This window comes from Rhinopithecus bieti, unplaced genomic scaffold, assembly GCF_001698545.2.
Source record: "Rhinopithecus bieti isolate Rb0 unplaced genomic scaffold, ASM169854v2 scaffold_315, whole genome shotgun sequence".
Taxonomy (NCBI): Eukaryota; Metazoa; Chordata; class Mammalia; order Primates; family Cercopithecidae; genus Rhinopithecus; species Rhinopithecus bieti.
In genome coordinates, this window is record NW_016803481.1 from 4,981,225 (window position 1) to 4,999,108 (window position 17,884).

The following is a 17,884-nucleotide window of genomic DNA, read 5'->3' on the forward strand; positions in this document are numbered from 1 at the left end:
ACTGTTATAGCCAGGAGAAGCTAAATGCCATTTCCAGGTTGCTGCTGACACTGCCACCAGGGAAACTTCTTGAGAATTCCCTGATGGCTTGCATCACTTAATCCAGAGCAAATTCCCAGTGAGGGTATCTGATTGGCTGAGGCCTCGTCCCAGGCCCAAGTTACAGCTGCCAGGGTCTGAGAAAGCAACTATCCAAATTTTGGGTTTCCAAGGTGAGATGGCATCTGACCAACCACCAAAAGTCACATAATGAGAGTCCTCAGATACAGAAAGGGGGTTCAGATGATGAGTAGTCAATCAATCAATCAATCAATCATCAATCAATGTCTCCCTGGGCAGTATGGAAGGGAGGGTGGCAGTAAGGTTTAAGCTAGGTTTTTGACTCTGAAGGGGACCTGAAGGAGCCAGGCAGCTCAGAATGCTCCCTGTACATTATTTCCAAAATGTACTTGACTTTTGTGACACAACAGAAGGGGCACCAGGGAGACATGACTTTAGAATGAGGTTGAGAGTCTCATTGGGCTGAGGGGTGTGGAGACTAATTTGGCTGCCAAGGAGTTGACACAGGAAGCTGAGAGCACAGGGCCCAACAGCGTGGCAAGAACTTGTCAGGTCTTCCAGGGAACAACAGGGGTCGGTGGTGGTGGATGTTTAAGCCTCATTCTTGCCCCTCTTGGTGGATTTTCCCTTTGACTTTATTAATTTTCAAACAGGTAGTGAGCTTGAACTTAGTTGTCCCAACAGTCTCCTGCTTAACATCTGTTTGTGTGTGTGTGTGTGTGTGTGTGTGTGTGTGTGTGTCCGTGTGTCCTCTAATTCTTTCTTGGACTCTGATTTTTTAAATTTTAATTTCTTTGTTTTAGAGACGGAGTCTTGCTCTGTCACCCAGGCTGTAGGGCAGTGGAGTGGTCATAGTTCACTGCAACCTCGAGCTCGTGGGCTCAAGTGATCCTCCCTCCTCAGCCTTCTGAGTTGCTGGGACCCCAGGTGCATACCACTGTGCCTGGCTCATTTAAAAAATTTTTAAACAATTTTTTGTAGAGATGGCCTATCACCGTGTTTCCCAGCCTGGTCTTGAGCTCCTGGTGTCAAGTGATTGTCCTGCCTCAGCCTCCCAAAGTGCTGGGATTATGGGTGTGAACCACCATGTCCTGCCTGGATTCTGATTTTTGTTCTGACCTTTATCCAGTAGCTTGGAGTAACTTCTAGTGGATTAATTTGCTTGACAGTTTGGCCTATTTTTTACTTTAACCTATTTGTTGACTCCATTGGAAATTACTGTTCAGGAGGAAGGGAGCTATGATCTGGATGTGTGTGTCTTCCTCAAATTCTTATGTTGAAACCCTAACACAAATGTGACTGTGTTAGTCAGTTCTCACATTGCCATAAAGTCTCTATACTTGAGACTGGGTAATTTATAAGAAAAGAGGTTTAATTGACTCATGATTCCGCATGCTGTACAGGAAGCATAGCAGTGTCTGCTTCTGGGGAAGCCTCAGGAAATTGACAATCATGGTGGAAGGCAAAGAGGAAGCAGGCACCTCTTACATGGCTGGAGTAGGAGGAAAGGGTCGGGGAGGTGCTGCACTCTTTTAAACAACCAGATTTTTGTGAGAACTCACTATGAGAATGGCACTGAGGATGCTGTTAAACCATTGATGAAGGATCCACCCCCATGATCCAATCACCTCTCACCAGGCCCCACCTCCAACATTGAGGATTACAGTTGAACATGAGATTTGGGTGGGGACACAGATGCAAACCATATCAGTGACTGTATTTGGAGATGGGGCCCACGAGGAGATGATAAAGGTTAAATTAGGTTGTAAGGATGGGGCTGTAATCCAATAAGTCTGATGCCCTTATAGGAAAAAGATGCCAGAGCTTACCCAGTCCATCCATGCTCAGAGGAAGGGCCAGGAGAGGGCAGGGTCACCTGCAGGCCAAGAAGACAGCCTTCACCAGAAACTGAACCCTGTTTAAATCTTGATCTTGGACTTTCTAGCCTCCTTTTGGAGAAAATTTCTGTGGTATTTTGTTATGACAGCCCAAGCTGACTCATACAGAGGAACAGCACAGAAGCCATCCTTACCCAACATGTTATTATTATTAAGACAGAGTCTCATTCTGTCACCTAGGCTGGAGTGCAGTGGAGTGATCTTGGCTCACTGCAGACTCCGCCTCCCAGATCCAAGCGATTCTCCTGTCTCAGCCTCCCAAGTAGCTGGGATTATAGGTGTGCACCACCATGCCTGGCTAATTTTTGTGTTTTTAGTAGAGATAGGGTTTTACCATGTTGGCCAGGCTGGTCTCAAACTCCTGACCTCAGGTGATCTGCCCGCCCTGGCCTCCCAAAGTGCTGGAATTACAGGCATGAGCCACAGCACCTGGTCCCAACATTTATTTTTCGGAAGCATTTTCCCTCTGCTGGTCCATTGGCTTCCTTGTGGTCACTTGACTTGTTGAGAAATTATTCCATTGTTGTCTTTCATGACATTCTAGTGTTCATTTACCAATAACAAATGTTTTTCTGACTCTGTGAGACCTTATTCATTATGAACCTTCAGTAGTGTAATTGGATGTGATAAAATCACTGGGAAACTCATCCTGGAGGAACATCTTATTAAATGAAACTGTAATTAAGTAATGACAGCAAAATCTCGGGGAAGATCATTGAAGCGTGTTTGCCCTTAAAGGCACAGCTAATGTATGTGCTATATAAAATGTTATGATCCATAAAAAAAAAAAAAGGAAAACCAGAATCTGAACACTACATTGACTTTTTTTCTTTTAATGTAGAAACTTTGGGAGCTAACATTTGTGTTATAGCCAAGATGCAAAGTATCTTTTTTTTCACGTGTTTCAAAATCTTTGCATCAGAACAGTCTTTGAAACAATGGGTTGCTGTAGAAAGGTTTTGCACATTTATGAAACAAAGAATTAAACTGGAAATAGCATTTCTGATATTCTAACATAGTAACTGAAATTACATATTTTCCATGAATATATTCAGTGTTGCAAAAAAATTTCATATTTAGTTTCATAGCCTGAAATAATTTTACCTTGCCATCACTAACAAAGACATAAGAAAATATGTCCAAACATAGATTTTTTAAAATACAAATTGGCTTCCATGCTAGGTTAAAAAATCATAATAGTCAAATAGAAAACAACAGCTGGGAAGCCAAATTATGATTTATTTATGTATTTATTTATTTTTTGAGATGGAGTCTTGCTCTGTGCATAGGCTGGAGCGCAATGGTGTGATCTCAGCTCACTGCAACTTCCATCTCCCAAGTTCAAGCAATTCTGTCTCAGCCTCCTGAGTAGCTGGGATTACAGGCACCCACCACCACGCCCAGGTAAATTTTGTATTTTTAGTAGAGATGGCGTTTCACCATGTTGGCCAAGTTGGTCTTGATCTCCGGACTTCAGGTGATTCGCACACCTCGGCCTCCCAAAGTGCTGGGATTACAGGCATGAGCCACCGTGCCTGGCACTACTTGTAAATATTAAAGGGTATGTTGGCCATTATCATCTGGGGTTCTTGCCTCCCAGTGTTTAAAATATGACCATTCCAATCAGCCACCTTGAGTCGAGCCTCACCTCATTTTGTATTCATGTGGCAGCCATTTGTCTTGGTTAGGGTTGGACTGTGCAAACTAGATATCCTGGACTCTGTTTTGTCTGGTGTCCTGTTACATGGTAACATGTCACCAAGTAAAGCTCCAGTGGCAGGCAGGAAAGCAGGAGGAGGGGAGACATCCTGTTTCTAGCTCCCTTTAGCATCCTGCCAGCAGCGCATGCCAGGGTCCCAGCTTCTTTCAGTACTTCTGGAACCTGCCATGTGGTCCCACCATTCAAAAGTTTTCTTGCAGCAGCTGTGCAATGCACCCCCTCAGAAATCTAAGCACTGACCAATCTAACCAGAAATCTAACCACCTACCCTTCAAGTCCCTAAGTTGTCGTAATTCTCTTCACTTTGTTCCTCCAACCTGGGGTGGGAGCTGCTTCCTGCAGTTATTCATATCTGTGTTGCCTCAGCCTTCCAACACCATATAACCAATTGCCTGTATTAAATGCCCTCTATTTGAAAAGCCTAATGTGGCTTCTAATTTCCTGACTTGACTCAGACTAATACAGTACTATTTTGTTCAGATGATAAGGTTTGGCTGTGTTCCCATCCAAATCTTGACTTGAATTGTATCTCCCAGAATTCACACGTGTTGTGGAAGGGTCCTGGGGGAGGTAATTGAATCATGGGGGCTGGTCTTTCCCATGCTATTCTCATGATAGTGAATAAGTCTCATGAGATCTGATGGGTTTATCAGGGGCTTCTGCTTTTGCTTCTTCCTCATTTTTCTCTTGCCGCTGCCATGTAAGAAGTGCCTTTTGCCTCCTGTCATGATTCTGAGGACTCCCCAGCCACATGGAACTGTATGTCCAATTAAACCTCTTTTTCTTCCAGTCTCAGGTATGTCTTTATTAGCTGCATGAAAGTGGACTAATATACCAGGGATTGGTCTTGTTAAAATTAGCACAGTTATGACTTCAGTGCACATTTTGAAATGATAATGGAGAGATGATTTTCCTGCACTAATTGATGTTAGGACAGTATATATGATAAATAAGTATTTTGTGTTTATCCCTGGTTCCTGGCACACAGCTCCCAAATCCCTTGGAATATTCTGGATGATACGACCATCTTTTGATCTAATGAGGCTACTCTTAGATCAAAAAGTAGAACCCTAGATAGCTTCAGGGTAGGGGCTGGTTGCCAGAAGGACCAAGCTATGATAAGAGGGTTGGAACTTTCAGCTGAAACTCCAGACCTCTAGGGAGAAAAAAGGGTTTGGAAATTGAGCTAATCACCAATGGCCAATGATTTAATCAATCATGCCTATGTAATGGTACCTCCAAAAAAAAAAAAAAGATGGAGTTTGAAAAGCTTCCAGGTTGGTGAATGCATCCATGTGCTGATAGGGTGGTGCACTCCAACTCCATGGAGACAGAAGCTTCTGTGCTCAGATGGGATGGAGATGGAGCTGGAGCCCAAAAATGGGCAGGACAAACACCATTCATTCCAAGAGCCTGGGTGGGAGAGGTGGGAAGGGAAGGATCAGGTCTGAGGTGAGTGGGATGAACTGTGGCCTCCGTAGGAAGTACTATACACTTACATGGTAAGGAAAACCTGGCTTTGATTTTTAAGTCAAAGAAAAACAGTCTGAAAGCTAGAAAGAAAAGAATGGAAATCATGTCTATCTAGGATATGGAGCTGGCAAAGATGGAGCAAGCAAGTAGGTTCTCATCAACACGCTGAGGCAGGCATAGGATCCCTCATAGATGCCACTGTCCTGGTGGGTGCCTGCATGCATGTGTGGGTATGCATCTATATGCATATGGTTGTATGTATGTACTTGCTCGTGTGTATATGTGTGTCTCTGTGTGTGCATGTGTGTGCACTTGCTCGTGTGTGTGTGTATGTGTATGTAGGGAATTAAAGCAGCGGAAAATATAAGGATGGGAAAATTCCAGATATTTTCCTTAAATAATAGAACCAGTAGATTTTTGCCCTTACAGAGATAATTGAGGTACAGTATGAAGGATGGTTATCCAATGATGCTCTGTGAATCATGGCACTAGAGCCCTCACCCTCAGACATGTATCAGAATAACATGTCCACTCTTTTTTTGAGATGAAGTCTCACTCTTGTTCCCCAGGCTGGAGTGTAATAGTGTGATCTCGGCTCACTGCAACCTCCATCTCCCTGGTTCAAGAGATTCTCCTGCCTCAGCCTCCCAAGTAGCTGGGATTACAGGCACCTGCCATCATACCCGGCTAAGTTTTGTACTTTTAGTAGAGACGTGGTTTCACCAGGTTGGCTAGGCTGGTCTCGAACTCCAGACATCAGGTGATTCGCCTGCCTTGGCCTCCCGAAGTGCTGGGATTACAGGAATGGGCCACCGCACCCGGTCAATATGTCCACTCTTACAGATACAGCAATAGCTACTACAGTTATAAACACTGATTATTAGAACAAAGTAATGAGGTCAGGTCTGATGTAATTTGTTGGCAAATTACATTTTCCTTAGTAACTGTAGTAACTAATTAGATGGAGCCTCCTTGCTGTTTTAATAACCTGGTGTCATTCATTTACAAAGATCACTTAATCTTTGTAACCTACTTTCTCTCTCTTCATATCATCCTAAATTAGCTGCTGTCAGAATCATCTTTCTAAACAGAGCTCTGATCATATTACTTGCCTACTCAGAAAAGATCTGTGATGAACACTCACTTCCCTGTTAATGAGTAAAATCCAAACTTCATGGTGTGGCATTTGAGGACACTGTGAACAGCTCCAGTCGACCTCTCCAAATTCTGCCATTAGTTCTACTTATAGTCTTGTGTTCAGAAATAATGTGAAAAATATGTAACAGCCAGTAAAATGCAGACACTAACAATCAAAATTAACATGACCACAGCGCTGGAGCAGGGTCCTGCAGGAGTCTGCTGTGTTGGGGGCATCTCCTTGGACAGTGGGAGAAGCTCAGGATATCCAAGTGGCAGCTGGGATGGCCATGTGGGTGCTCAAGAGCTGGGGCTGGTGACTTTTGGTGACAAATAGTTCAGAAGCATCTCATTCTCTGAGCGACCTGCATAGCCTTCTTGTATGTAACAGCTGAGTATCAGCCCAGCCTATCTGTACTCTGCTGTCCCCTTTTTGTTCTCTGCTCCCTGCATGAACTTTTACTTTTCTACCCTCCTACCTTTGTACATAGTTTATAACCCCACCCCAAATAAAATTTATCTCTGCACTTCTAAGTCCTACAAATCTTTCAAGTTCCAATTCAGAAGTCACTTTTCCTGTGAGGTTTTTCATAATCCCTTTTGCCAAAAGCAGTGTTTCTTTCCTTTGAGCTACCTCAGCACTTTATCTGCTTTCTTATGCAATCACCACCAACAGAGACCGGTGAGATGCTCACCTAACCCTTTTCTTGTTCTTCCTGGACAAAGGGCTGAACCGCATTTCCCAGTCTCCATGGAGGGGCAGTCACGTGACTGGGTCCTAGACAATAGAATGTGAGCAGATGTGATGTATATGAGTCCTCAGTCTGGCTCATAAAACATCTTCTGTGCGACCTTCCACTCTGTTCCCCAGAATGCCAGCTGGATGCTGAAGGTCCAGTGATGCACCAAGAGGTTGTAGGAAATGGCAGAGCCATGAGATGACAGAACCTGGGTCTCTATACCATCATATAGAGTTGCCTACTCAACTGTTTGAACTGTTGAAAGAGTGAGAAATATGTTACTACCCTGTACCATGTACCACCCTATTACCTTCAAATTTATGTTATTGTTGTTCATAAGCTCTTTTGTCTCCTTGATTGTAGATTTCCTCAAATTCAACTTTTCTTTTTTATTTATTTATTTTTTTGAGATGGAGTTTTGCTCTGTTGCCCAGGCTGGAATGCAATGGCGCAGTCTTGGCTCACTGCAACCTCTACTTTCCGGGTTCAAGCGATTGTCCTGCCTCAGCCTCTGAAGTAGCTGGGATTACAGGTACCCGCCACCATGCCCGACTAATTTTTTTTGTATTTTTAGTAGAGATGGGGTTTCACCATGTTGGCCAGGCTGGTCTCGAACTACAGATCTCAGGTGATCCACCTGCCTCAGTCTCCTGAAGTGTTGGGATTACAGGCATGAACTACCGTACCTGGGCCAAATTCAACTTTTCTTAAGTGAAGTATTTCAAATATATATGAGAAGTGTGAAGAATAATATAGCAAACATATTTGTCAGCCATACTGAACAAATATTATAATTTGCTGATACTTGCTTTAGACTCTTTTTAAGTAATAAAGCTTCACAGACAGAATTGGAATCCTTATTCTTCCATTTTGCAAAGCTCATTGATTTGCAAGTATTCAAGAAATGCTTTGTGAATGGACACATGAAGTTTGATGCCAGTGAGCTGTTTTCTCACTGGTAGTAGTTGATTTAAATTTGATTTCCTTTGTGATCAAATCCATGCATTTCTGGGATCATTTGCTAACATCTATATAATAGTTTGACTCCATGAAATGCAATGAGGCTAATTCAGATTTAAATAGAAACTAAATCTGTTGCCTCTGCTTGTATCCAAACCACCTGCATTACCTGGCTACAGTCTGATTTTATGATGGGATGGCATTAGTACTCTTTTTTCTAAAATTTTTATTTATTTTAAGTTCCAGGACCCAAGTGCGGGATGTGCAGATTTGTAAACCTGTGCCATGGTGGTTTGTGTACCTATCAACCCATCACCTAGGCATTAAGCCCCACGTGTATTAGCTATGTATCCTGATGCTCCCCCTTCCCCTGCCCCACTGACAAGCTCCAGTGTGTGTTGTTCCCCACTCGCTGGGTCCATGTGTTCTCATTGTTCAGTTACCACTTACAAGTGAGAACATGCAGTGTTTGGTTTTCTGTTCCTGTATTACTTTGCTGAGGATAATGACTTCCAGCTCCATCCATGTCCCTGCAAAGGACATGATCTCACTCCTTTTTATGGCTGCATGGTATTCCATGGTGTATATGTACTCACATATTCTTTATCTGGTCTATCATTGACAGGCATTTGGGTTTATTCCACATGTTTTTTTTTTTTTTTTTTTTTTTTTTTTTGAGATGGAGTCTCCCTCTATCGCCCAGGCTGGAGTGCAGTGGCACAATCTCAGCTCACTGCAAACTCTGCCTCCCAAGATCACGCCATTCTCCCACCTCAGCCTCCTGAGTAGCTGGGACTACAGGCACCCGCCACGAAGCCCGGCTCATTTTTCGTATTTTTTAGTAGAGGCAGGGTTTCACCCTGTTAGTCAGGATGGTCTCGATCTCCTGACCTCGTGATCTGCCCGCCTCGGCCTCCCAAAGTGCTGGGATTACAGGCGTGAGCCATCGCGCCCGGCCTATTCCATGTCTTTGCTATTGTGAATAGTGCTCCAATGAACATAACATGTATGTATCTTTATATTAGAATGATTTATATTCCTTTTGGTATACGCACAGTGGAATTGGTATTCTTTAAAACACCACTGAACTTTCTCTGGAAACAATGCATTTCATTATGTACTAATATAACTCTGATAAGTTTATTTGAATGTAAGTCTTTATAAACTCTGAGATTATGTTTATTTTGATTTCTTTTATATTTCAGTTATTTGTTAATAGATACTATATAAAATATAATACTATTATAGTAATAGATAATATGCTGCTGCCTATGATGTTATTAAGTGTTCTATTTCTATTTTATTTCTATATATCTTTCTATATTTCTATTTCTTCATTAGTCTTTAGACACACCAATACAATATCTTTAAAGCAAAACCCTTGTTGATAAATAAGCTTCACTTTTACTGTAGTCTTTGCGCAGAAGGATGTGTCACCTGAATAAATTTCTCCAACTTGAAGCATATTAGAATCACCTGGGGAGCTTTAAGAATTTCAATTCCGAGGCCGGGCGCAGGGGCTTATGCTTGTAATCCCAGTGCCTTGGGAGGCTGTAGTGGGAGGATTGCTTGAGTTCGAGACCAGCTTGTGCAACATAGCTAGATCCTATCTCTACAAAAAATACAAAAATGAGCTGGGCGTGGTGGCGCACATGTGTAGTCCCAGCTACTCGGGAGGCTTAGATGGGAAGATCCCTTGAGTCCAGTTCAAGTTTGCAGTGAGCTATGATTGCACCGCTGCACTCCAGACTGGGCAACAGAGCAAGAGCCTGACTCTAAAAATAAATAAATAAAATACAAATATAAAAAGTTCTAGTTCCCTTACTGCACTCCATACTGATTGCATTGGCATCTCTGGGGAAGGACTAGTGCATCAGCATATTTAAAAACTTTACAGGTAGTATCAAAGTGCAAGTTTGAGAAAGAGTAGTTAAGAATTTTTAGTTTTCAGCTATTCTTTGCATTTTTTCCAGAAGGTTCATGGATTATGAGAATCACGTTGCTTTCTTTATATCAGACAATAATTGCACTGATAAATTTAAAATGAGCTGGAACATTATCCTGTTTTGACCAGACCTTCACCATGGCAGCATATTTTATCATTTGTGTGTAAATGAAATTTTATAATCCTTGGCCCACACTCTGGTGAATTGCTTAGTAACCTTCTCGCTGAATAATAAGATTGCAAATAAAATCTTTATTGTTACTATTATAAGCAATTACACATTCTAACACTGGCTATTTTCTTTCCAGTGGGTGTTAAGAAATTAAAGTCATTTAAAATTGAATAATAGGACGATTTGCTATTCATTTAATTTCCTTCTAGAAGAAAAAGTTCTCATTCATAATTTAGTACCTGGAGATCATCTTGCCCATCTTATTTAAATGACACTTTAGTGAATGTAAAAAAATTATTCTTGTAAGCACAGAGACAGAAATGGTTAAATTGGGAAAAGTACAACCTTCTCTTTCCCATCTAAACCATCTAAACAATTTCATCATATACTAAATAAGGAGTGGGTTATTCATGAGTTTTCCAGGAAATGGGTGGACAATTCCCAGAACTGAGAGTTCCTCTCCTTTTTAGACTACATATGGTTACTTCTGGACATTGCCATGGCACTTGTCAACTGTCATGGTGCTGGTGGGAAAGTCTTTTAGCATGCTAATGCATTATAATTAGGGCATAATGAGCAGTGAGGACGGCCAGAGATTGCTTTTTCACCATCTTGGTTTAGGTGGGTTTTGGCTGGCTTCTTTGCCATATCCTGTTTTATCAGCAGGGTCTTTATGACCTATATCTTGTGATACCAGTCCTGCTGACCTCCTATCTTATCCTGTGGCTAAGGATGCCTGACCTTAGGAATGCAGCCCAGTAGATCTCATCCTCATTTTGCCTAGCCCCTATTCAAGATGGAGCCTCTTCAGTTCAAAAGCCTCTGACATATTTCCCCCCTCCTTTTTACAAGAGAACCTTTAATCCTTAAGGGTTGTAGAAGGATGAAGATTCACCTTCAGTAATAGTATTACTGCCTAACTCTTAGGGTCTCTTGTATACAGGGTTCCAGATTTTAAATCTTGCCTACACAGTACTGTAGTTTAAAATGATAGATTAGCAACAAGAATTTTTCATCTCTGCCACCCAAAACTCATCTAAAATGATAGATGAGGAATGAAAAGACAAAGGAAAAGAGCTTCTAAGAAAGGCAGGAGGAAGCAAAATATTGCAGTAGAGTTTTGGAAGAAGGGAAGTAGATGAATGAATGGCAATCGATTTCACTGAGCAAAAGAAACTGTACCCTAAAGTGCTTGCAGAACTGATTTGCTTCAGAGAATCAATGAGAGATTCACCAAAGAAGGCAGGCGTGAGGGGCAAGAGGAGGGAATGAAAACAGGAGACTTGGCTGAAAAGCTGAAAACAGAGTTATTAGACATTCAGGTCTTCTACCCCTGCTCACTCTCAGCTGGTCCCACCATCAGGCAAGAAAGAGAAGTTCTCGAGAGAAACTGGTCGATAGATACTTAAGAATCGGAGACAGTGATGGCAGAAAGCAGGTGGATTGAGTAAAGTTGATAATGGTTGAGATGTGCTCCTTGGATTTCTTTTCTTGCCTCACTTCAGGAACACAGGAACAAGAGAAGAATGCAAGGATTCTTCTCTAGAGAAAAGAAACAGTCCCAGAGAGAAGACACTAACATTTGGATGTCTTCTAATGAAATGGCTGATTTCTCTCCCAACCACCAGGTAACAAAGCCCAGAAGTCAACAAGCTTTTCCCAGGAACAGTTTCCAATCGATTTTCAATGTCTCATTCTTAAAGGCTAAGTGAGGATCACCCTCAAAATAAAAAATAGAGATTATAGTAAACAGACAAAATGATCCTAAAATTTCAGACATAATGCTGAGAATCAGAGAAAGCATCAATAACTTCTAACTAATATTTTCAAAGGAAACCTCCCACAAAATTTGCTATGAAAAATAGAAAATGAAGAAATGTCCTAAGGTAAAAATATGCTACTGAAATTAAAAAATAGATACTAAGGATAAGAGACATGGACATTGAAAAATAATAGGTAAGTATAAGCTTAGAGGATCTAGCCCAGAAATCTAATTTCTGACATAGTAATTCCAGAAAGAGAAATTGAAGAAAATGAAGATGAAGAAATTATTAAACAAATAGGCTGGGCGCCGTGGTTCACGCCTGTAATCCCAGCACTTTGGGAGGCTGAGGCGGGCGGATCACCTGTGGTCAGGAGTTCAAGACCAGCCTGGCCAACATGGTGAAACCTTGTTTCTACTAAAAATACAAAAATTAGCTGGGCATGGTGATGGGTGCCTGTAATCTCAGCTACTTGGGTGGCTGAGGCAGGAGAATTGCTTGAACCTGGGAGGCAGAAGTTGCAGTGAGCTGAGATCACGCCATTGCACTCCATCCAGCCTGGGCAGCAGACTGAGACTCCATCTCAAAAAAAAAAAAAAAAAAAAAAAAAAAAAAAAAAAAATAGAAATAATACCTGAAGAACAGAAGAATCCATCTGTCTATCCATCCATCTAAAAAATATTTGTTGAGTGTTGCATATTCTCTTAAATATAAGAGATATAGCAGCGAATGAAACAGATGAAAATCCATGTCTTTATGGAGTTTACATTCTTGATGGGGAGATAGATAATACAATTAAAGAAATAGGCAAAATAGTGTATTAATAAGTGCTAAGGAAGAAAAATCTAGCAGGTAAAGGAAGGAGAGTGGCAGGAGAGCTTGCAATTTTGGATAAGGTAGCCAGTGAATGTCTCACTGAGAAGATTATGGTTTAGTAAGTTCTACAAGAAATAAAGGAGAAGCCACGTGGACCTCTCGATCAAGTGCAAGCGACCGAAGACAGGAGAACTCAGCACTGACTGACACTACAACCAGTAGCTGTCATGGACTAATCCAGAAAGAAATCAATAAGAGGGGGCTGGGCGCTGTGGATCACGTCTGTAATCCCAGCACTCTGGGAGGCTGAGGTAGGTGGATCACCTGAGGTTAGGAGTTTGAGACCAACCTGGCCAACGTGGTGAAACCCCGTATCTACTAAAAATACAAAAATTAGCCAGGCGTGGTGGCAGGTGCCTGTAATCCCAGTTACTCCAGAGGCTAAGGCAGGAGAATTGCTTGAACCCGGGAGGTGGAGGTTCCAGTGAGCCTAGATCATGCCATTGCACTCCAGCCTGGGCGACAAGAGTGAAACTCCATCTCCAAAAAAAAAAAAAAAAAGAAAGAAAGAAAGAAATAAGAGATAAGGTCAGGTGGGGGCAATGAGTAGGGGGGCTTTTATTTGCTACTTTAGAGATTTTGACTGCTACTCTGAGTGACTCCATATCAGTTCAAAAAGAGTCATTCTTTTGTTTTTATACAGATTTCTCTATTGTATGATTGTACCATGGTTTAGTAAACCTGTCTCCTGCTTGGGAATTTGGTGGTTTCTAATTAAAAATTAGAAACCTAGTAAATTACAAATACTGTAGGGTGAGTAGTGTATAAGTTGTTTAGAATTTCTGGAGGTGTATTTTCAGGGTGAATTTCTAAAAGTTGGATTGCTGAGTCAAAGGGGAAGTCATAGGTAGTCTTGTTACCTATTCCCAAATTCCCTTCCATATCATGGGCATACCATTGTGTAGTGTTACCAGCAAGGCTTGAGAGTGCCTGTTTCCCCATTTTCTCACCAACAAAGTGTGTTGTCAAGCTTTTGAAAGTTTGTCAGTCTGACCTATGTAAAATTGTACCTTTGTGAGATTTTAATTTTCATTACTCTTAGTACAAATGAAGTTGAGCCTCTATTCACATGCCCGAGGACCATTTGTGAGTCTTTTTCTGTGATATGTTGGTTCCTGTCTTCTATTCATCTTTCTCTCAAGTTTTTTTATTATCCTTTTTATTTTTTTAAGATCTCTTTATGTAGATTGCAAATATATATATATATTTTTCAAAATGGAGTTTCATTCTTGTCACCCAGGCTGGAGTGCAATGGTATGATCTTGGCTCACTGCAACCTCTGCCTCCCCAGTTCAAGTGATTCTCCTGCCTCAGCCACCCAAGTAGCTGGAATTACAGGCATTCGCCACCATGCCTGGCTAATTTTTTGTATTTTTAGTAGAGACAGGGTTTCACTATGTTGGCCAGGCTGGTCTCGAACCCCTGACCTCATGATCCACCCACCTTGGCCTCCCAAAGTGCTGGAATTACAGGCGTGAGCCACCGTACCTGGCTGGTTGCAAATATTTTATCCTAGCTTGCCATTCTTTTTGTTGTTGTTGTTGTTATGGGATCCTGCCATGTTAAAAATTGGACTTTGTTATTACATGGTCAAATTTATTAATTTTCTCTTAATGGCTTCCAGATTTTGAGTCATAAGTAGAACAGCTTTCCTTGTATCCTACATCCAGGAACTTGCTCATATTTTTCATGGTTCCTGCACCTTTTCTCTCATTGTACTTTTTAATGACATGAAATATAGTCTCCTTTAGCCTTTTATTAAAATGGCTCTCCTGTTGTTCCAACATCATTTAGCAAAAAGTCTGTCTTCTTTTCAGTGATTTGAAATGCTATCATGATCATACTAAATGTTTATGTATGGGACTCGGGACTATTCCTGCATTTTCTATTCTATTCTGTTTCTATTTCTATTCTATTTCTGTTCTATTCTGTTGGATTGTTGTCTTCGGTGCCAGTGCAGTTTCAATTATAGAAGTTTTACACTGTGTTCCATTATCTTGTAGGGCCAATTCTCCTCTTTCCTCTTCTTTTTCAACTGGTTCCTGGTTTTCTTCTGTGCATATGTGTGTGTGTGTGTGTGTGTGTGTGTGTGCTTTTTTCCTACAGACTCTAAATAAAACTTGTCCATCTCTAGAAAAAGAAATTATTATTTTTATTGGGATCACTTTAAACTTACATATTAACTAGTGAATCGCTTACATCTTTCAGATGTTGCTATCCTATCTGAGAACAAAGAATGTCCTTTTCTTTGTCCAAGTCAACTTTTATATCTTTCAGGCGGGCTTTGAAAGTTTCCCTTGTACGGCTTTTGCAAATCTTTTTGTTCAGTTTATTCCTAAGAAATTTATTTTATTTTATTGGTACCAAAAATGAGGTTTTCTTTTCCTTCATACCTTCTAACTGGTTATTGATCGTAAATATGAAAGCTACTGATTTTTCAGTGTTTAGCTCATAGCCTGCTGTCTTATTCTCTTGTTTACACTAGCCTTGGCATTGATTTCCTTGGCTTTCTCAGATAGACTATCATATCAATTGCCTTCCCCTCTTTCCACGCACTCCCAACCTGACTCTTCATTCTGACAACACCAGCTGTCTTACTGGTGTTGGATATTAATTTTCCTGCATGCATGAGATTTTCAATGTTCTTTGTCTCCTGGTTTTGCTGCAGACTTTGGTGATAGATGGTTTTATCTCTTTCATAATAATTCATCTGCATGGTTTTTGAACAGGGTGTGAAGGAATTTAGATTTCAGTTGTCGCCATTGTTCTATAGGACTCTTGAAATCCTGATTCTGTTAGGTGTGAACTATTTTCAACATTCAGAAAATTAAAGAGAATAATATAATGAATAACAATATACTTGATACCAAGTCCCATCTTTTTTTCCTTAATTTGTTTTTTGCTATGTTCACCAGATTGCTTTTCTTTTAATAGAAAAGTATTTCACAGATACACTTAAAGGTTCCTCTGTGCCCTCACTGGTCAAATTCCCCTCCTGACCTCAATATTTATAATGGTCACATATGCTTTCCTACTTTAACTAAATATTATATTTTTCTAAACAATGCATTATTGCTTTAAATGTTTGTAAGTTTTTTTAGGAATCGTATTTTGCTGTACATAGCCTCCTGCAACATGCTTTTCTTGTGGTTTACTTATTTCAACTTCTAAATCGTATTCTGTTTGTCTCCAACCGAATTTACTTATTCATTCTTCCATTCATGGACATTAGGTTATCTTAGATGTTTGTTTTATTATTTATTTATTTTAGAGAGGGGGTCTTCCTCCGTCATCCAGGCTGCAGTGCAGTGGCGGAATCATGGCTCACTGCAGCCTTGACCTCCCAAGCTCACGCTATTTTCCTGCCTCAGCCTCCTGAGTAGATGGGACTATAGGTATGCGCTACCACACCTGGCTACTTTTTGTTTTTTTTGTAGAGACAGAGTCTCACCATGTTTCCCAGGCTGGTCTCAATCTGGGTTCAGGCAATCTGCCTGCCTTGGCCTCCCAAAGTGTTAGGATTACAGACGTGAGCCATCATGACCAGCCTGTTTTATTTTTGATTAGAAATGCTGTGGTGAGGATTCTCACACATGTCTCCTTGTTGCCTGGGTGAGAGTTCCTAGAAGATATGTGTCTAGGGATAGAAATGCTGGGTCATGTTGCTGAATTGTTCCTCGTTTCATTGCCAAAACCAGTGTTTGGGAGTCGTTATGTAGTTACATAGGCACCAACACTTTTGGCACATCAGATCTTTACATTTTTTCAGACTCTGATAGGTTTTGAAATGTTCTTTTTTCTGAGGCTTCATCATTACAACACAGTTATTTCTAAATACCGAGTCCATTCTGTAATGAGAATGGCATTACTTATGAACAGCTTTATACATAATAAACGCTCAAGGATTTATCAACTTTCAATCTCTAATAAACCTTAATTAGTGTATAAACAATAATGATAATTACTATTCATTGAATATCTGCTAAAAACTTTATGTAAGCAGTCTTTTATCTTATACGTGTCCAATGAAGTAGGAATAAGTAAATTTATTTATTAGATGAGGAAACAGACTCGGAGTTTTCAAGGACACTTCCAAGTCACAGAGCTTCTAGGTGAAGGCAAGATTTGAAATTGATCTTGGGGTGGTACAGTCTGGTTATTCTGTGGGTCTCACACTGTCCCATCCTGTATGTCCCAGGCAGAAGCTGTGCCTCTTGTTCTGTGACTCCACTACCCTTTCTATTGACGGACTGTCACCTGCACTGTTGCAAGTGCCAAGTCATTTTCCATTGATATTTATTTATTTATTTATTTTTTTACAGAAGTCTATCCTTTCTTTTAATACTCTCTACAAACTGTTGGCTGCCTGCTCCAGTCAATAAATGGGATGGGCTGCACTGCAGCTATCTGACCTCTTTCTTCTCATACATGGTCTCAGCATTTTCTTTTTTGGTTGTATTCATTTTCTTTGCAAGCCAGCACTCTCCTCCAAAATGTTTAACAAAGTGTGGCAAATAGATAGCTAAAGGGAATTACCCAAAAACACTAACACCAAACCAAACCATAAAACAACCTAAAAATGGACGACTTTGCTGACAGTTCTTAGGCCATCCCTCTGCTGGCCACCTCTCTATTTTAGCTCCTGGCTGGGTGACATGTTGTGTGACCAGTCCACCCTCCACAATAGTATTGCCTTGACCACGTCCTCCTCTTCAGGTTCTTTTTCTTTCTGCAGCCTAAAGAGAGGGAGACAACCTCTTCCCATTTCATGACTGCCTTCCAGACAGCCTGATAATCTGCAGAGTTATACAATGAAAACGGAGCAGTTGAGCTCCATGTTTTCCCAAAGTCTCCATTCTTGAGCAGGAACTGGGATTCTCTCCCTTCCCTGTCCTGCCCTGTACAGATGCACAATGAAAACAGAGCAGCTGAGCTCTACATTTTCCCAAAGTCTCCATTCTTGAGCAGGAACTGGGATTTTCTCCCTTCCCTTTCCCCTCCCTCTTCCCCTCCCTCTTCCCCTCCCCCTTCCCTTCTCCCTTCCCTTCTCCCTTCCCTTCTCCCTTCCCTTAACCCTTCCCTTATCCCTTCCCTTATCCCTTCCCTTCCCTTTCCCCTCCCCTTCCCCTCCCCTGCCCGT

The 17,884-nt window shown here is 41.2% G+C and overlaps 1 long non-coding RNA gene across 1 annotated transcript in view; it reads left to right on the forward strand.

Moving 5' to 3' along the window:
* Window positions 1-526: 526 nt before the first annotated feature.
* Window positions 527-17,884, forward strand: part of LOC108537252 (uncharacterized) — a 41,762-nt gene continuing 24,404 nt past the window's right edge. The window contains exon 1 of the long non-coding RNA XR_001887736.1: window positions 527-612. This is a non-coding gene — a long non-coding RNA (uncharacterized LOC108537252). The remainder of the gene's footprint in view (window positions 613-17,884) is intronic.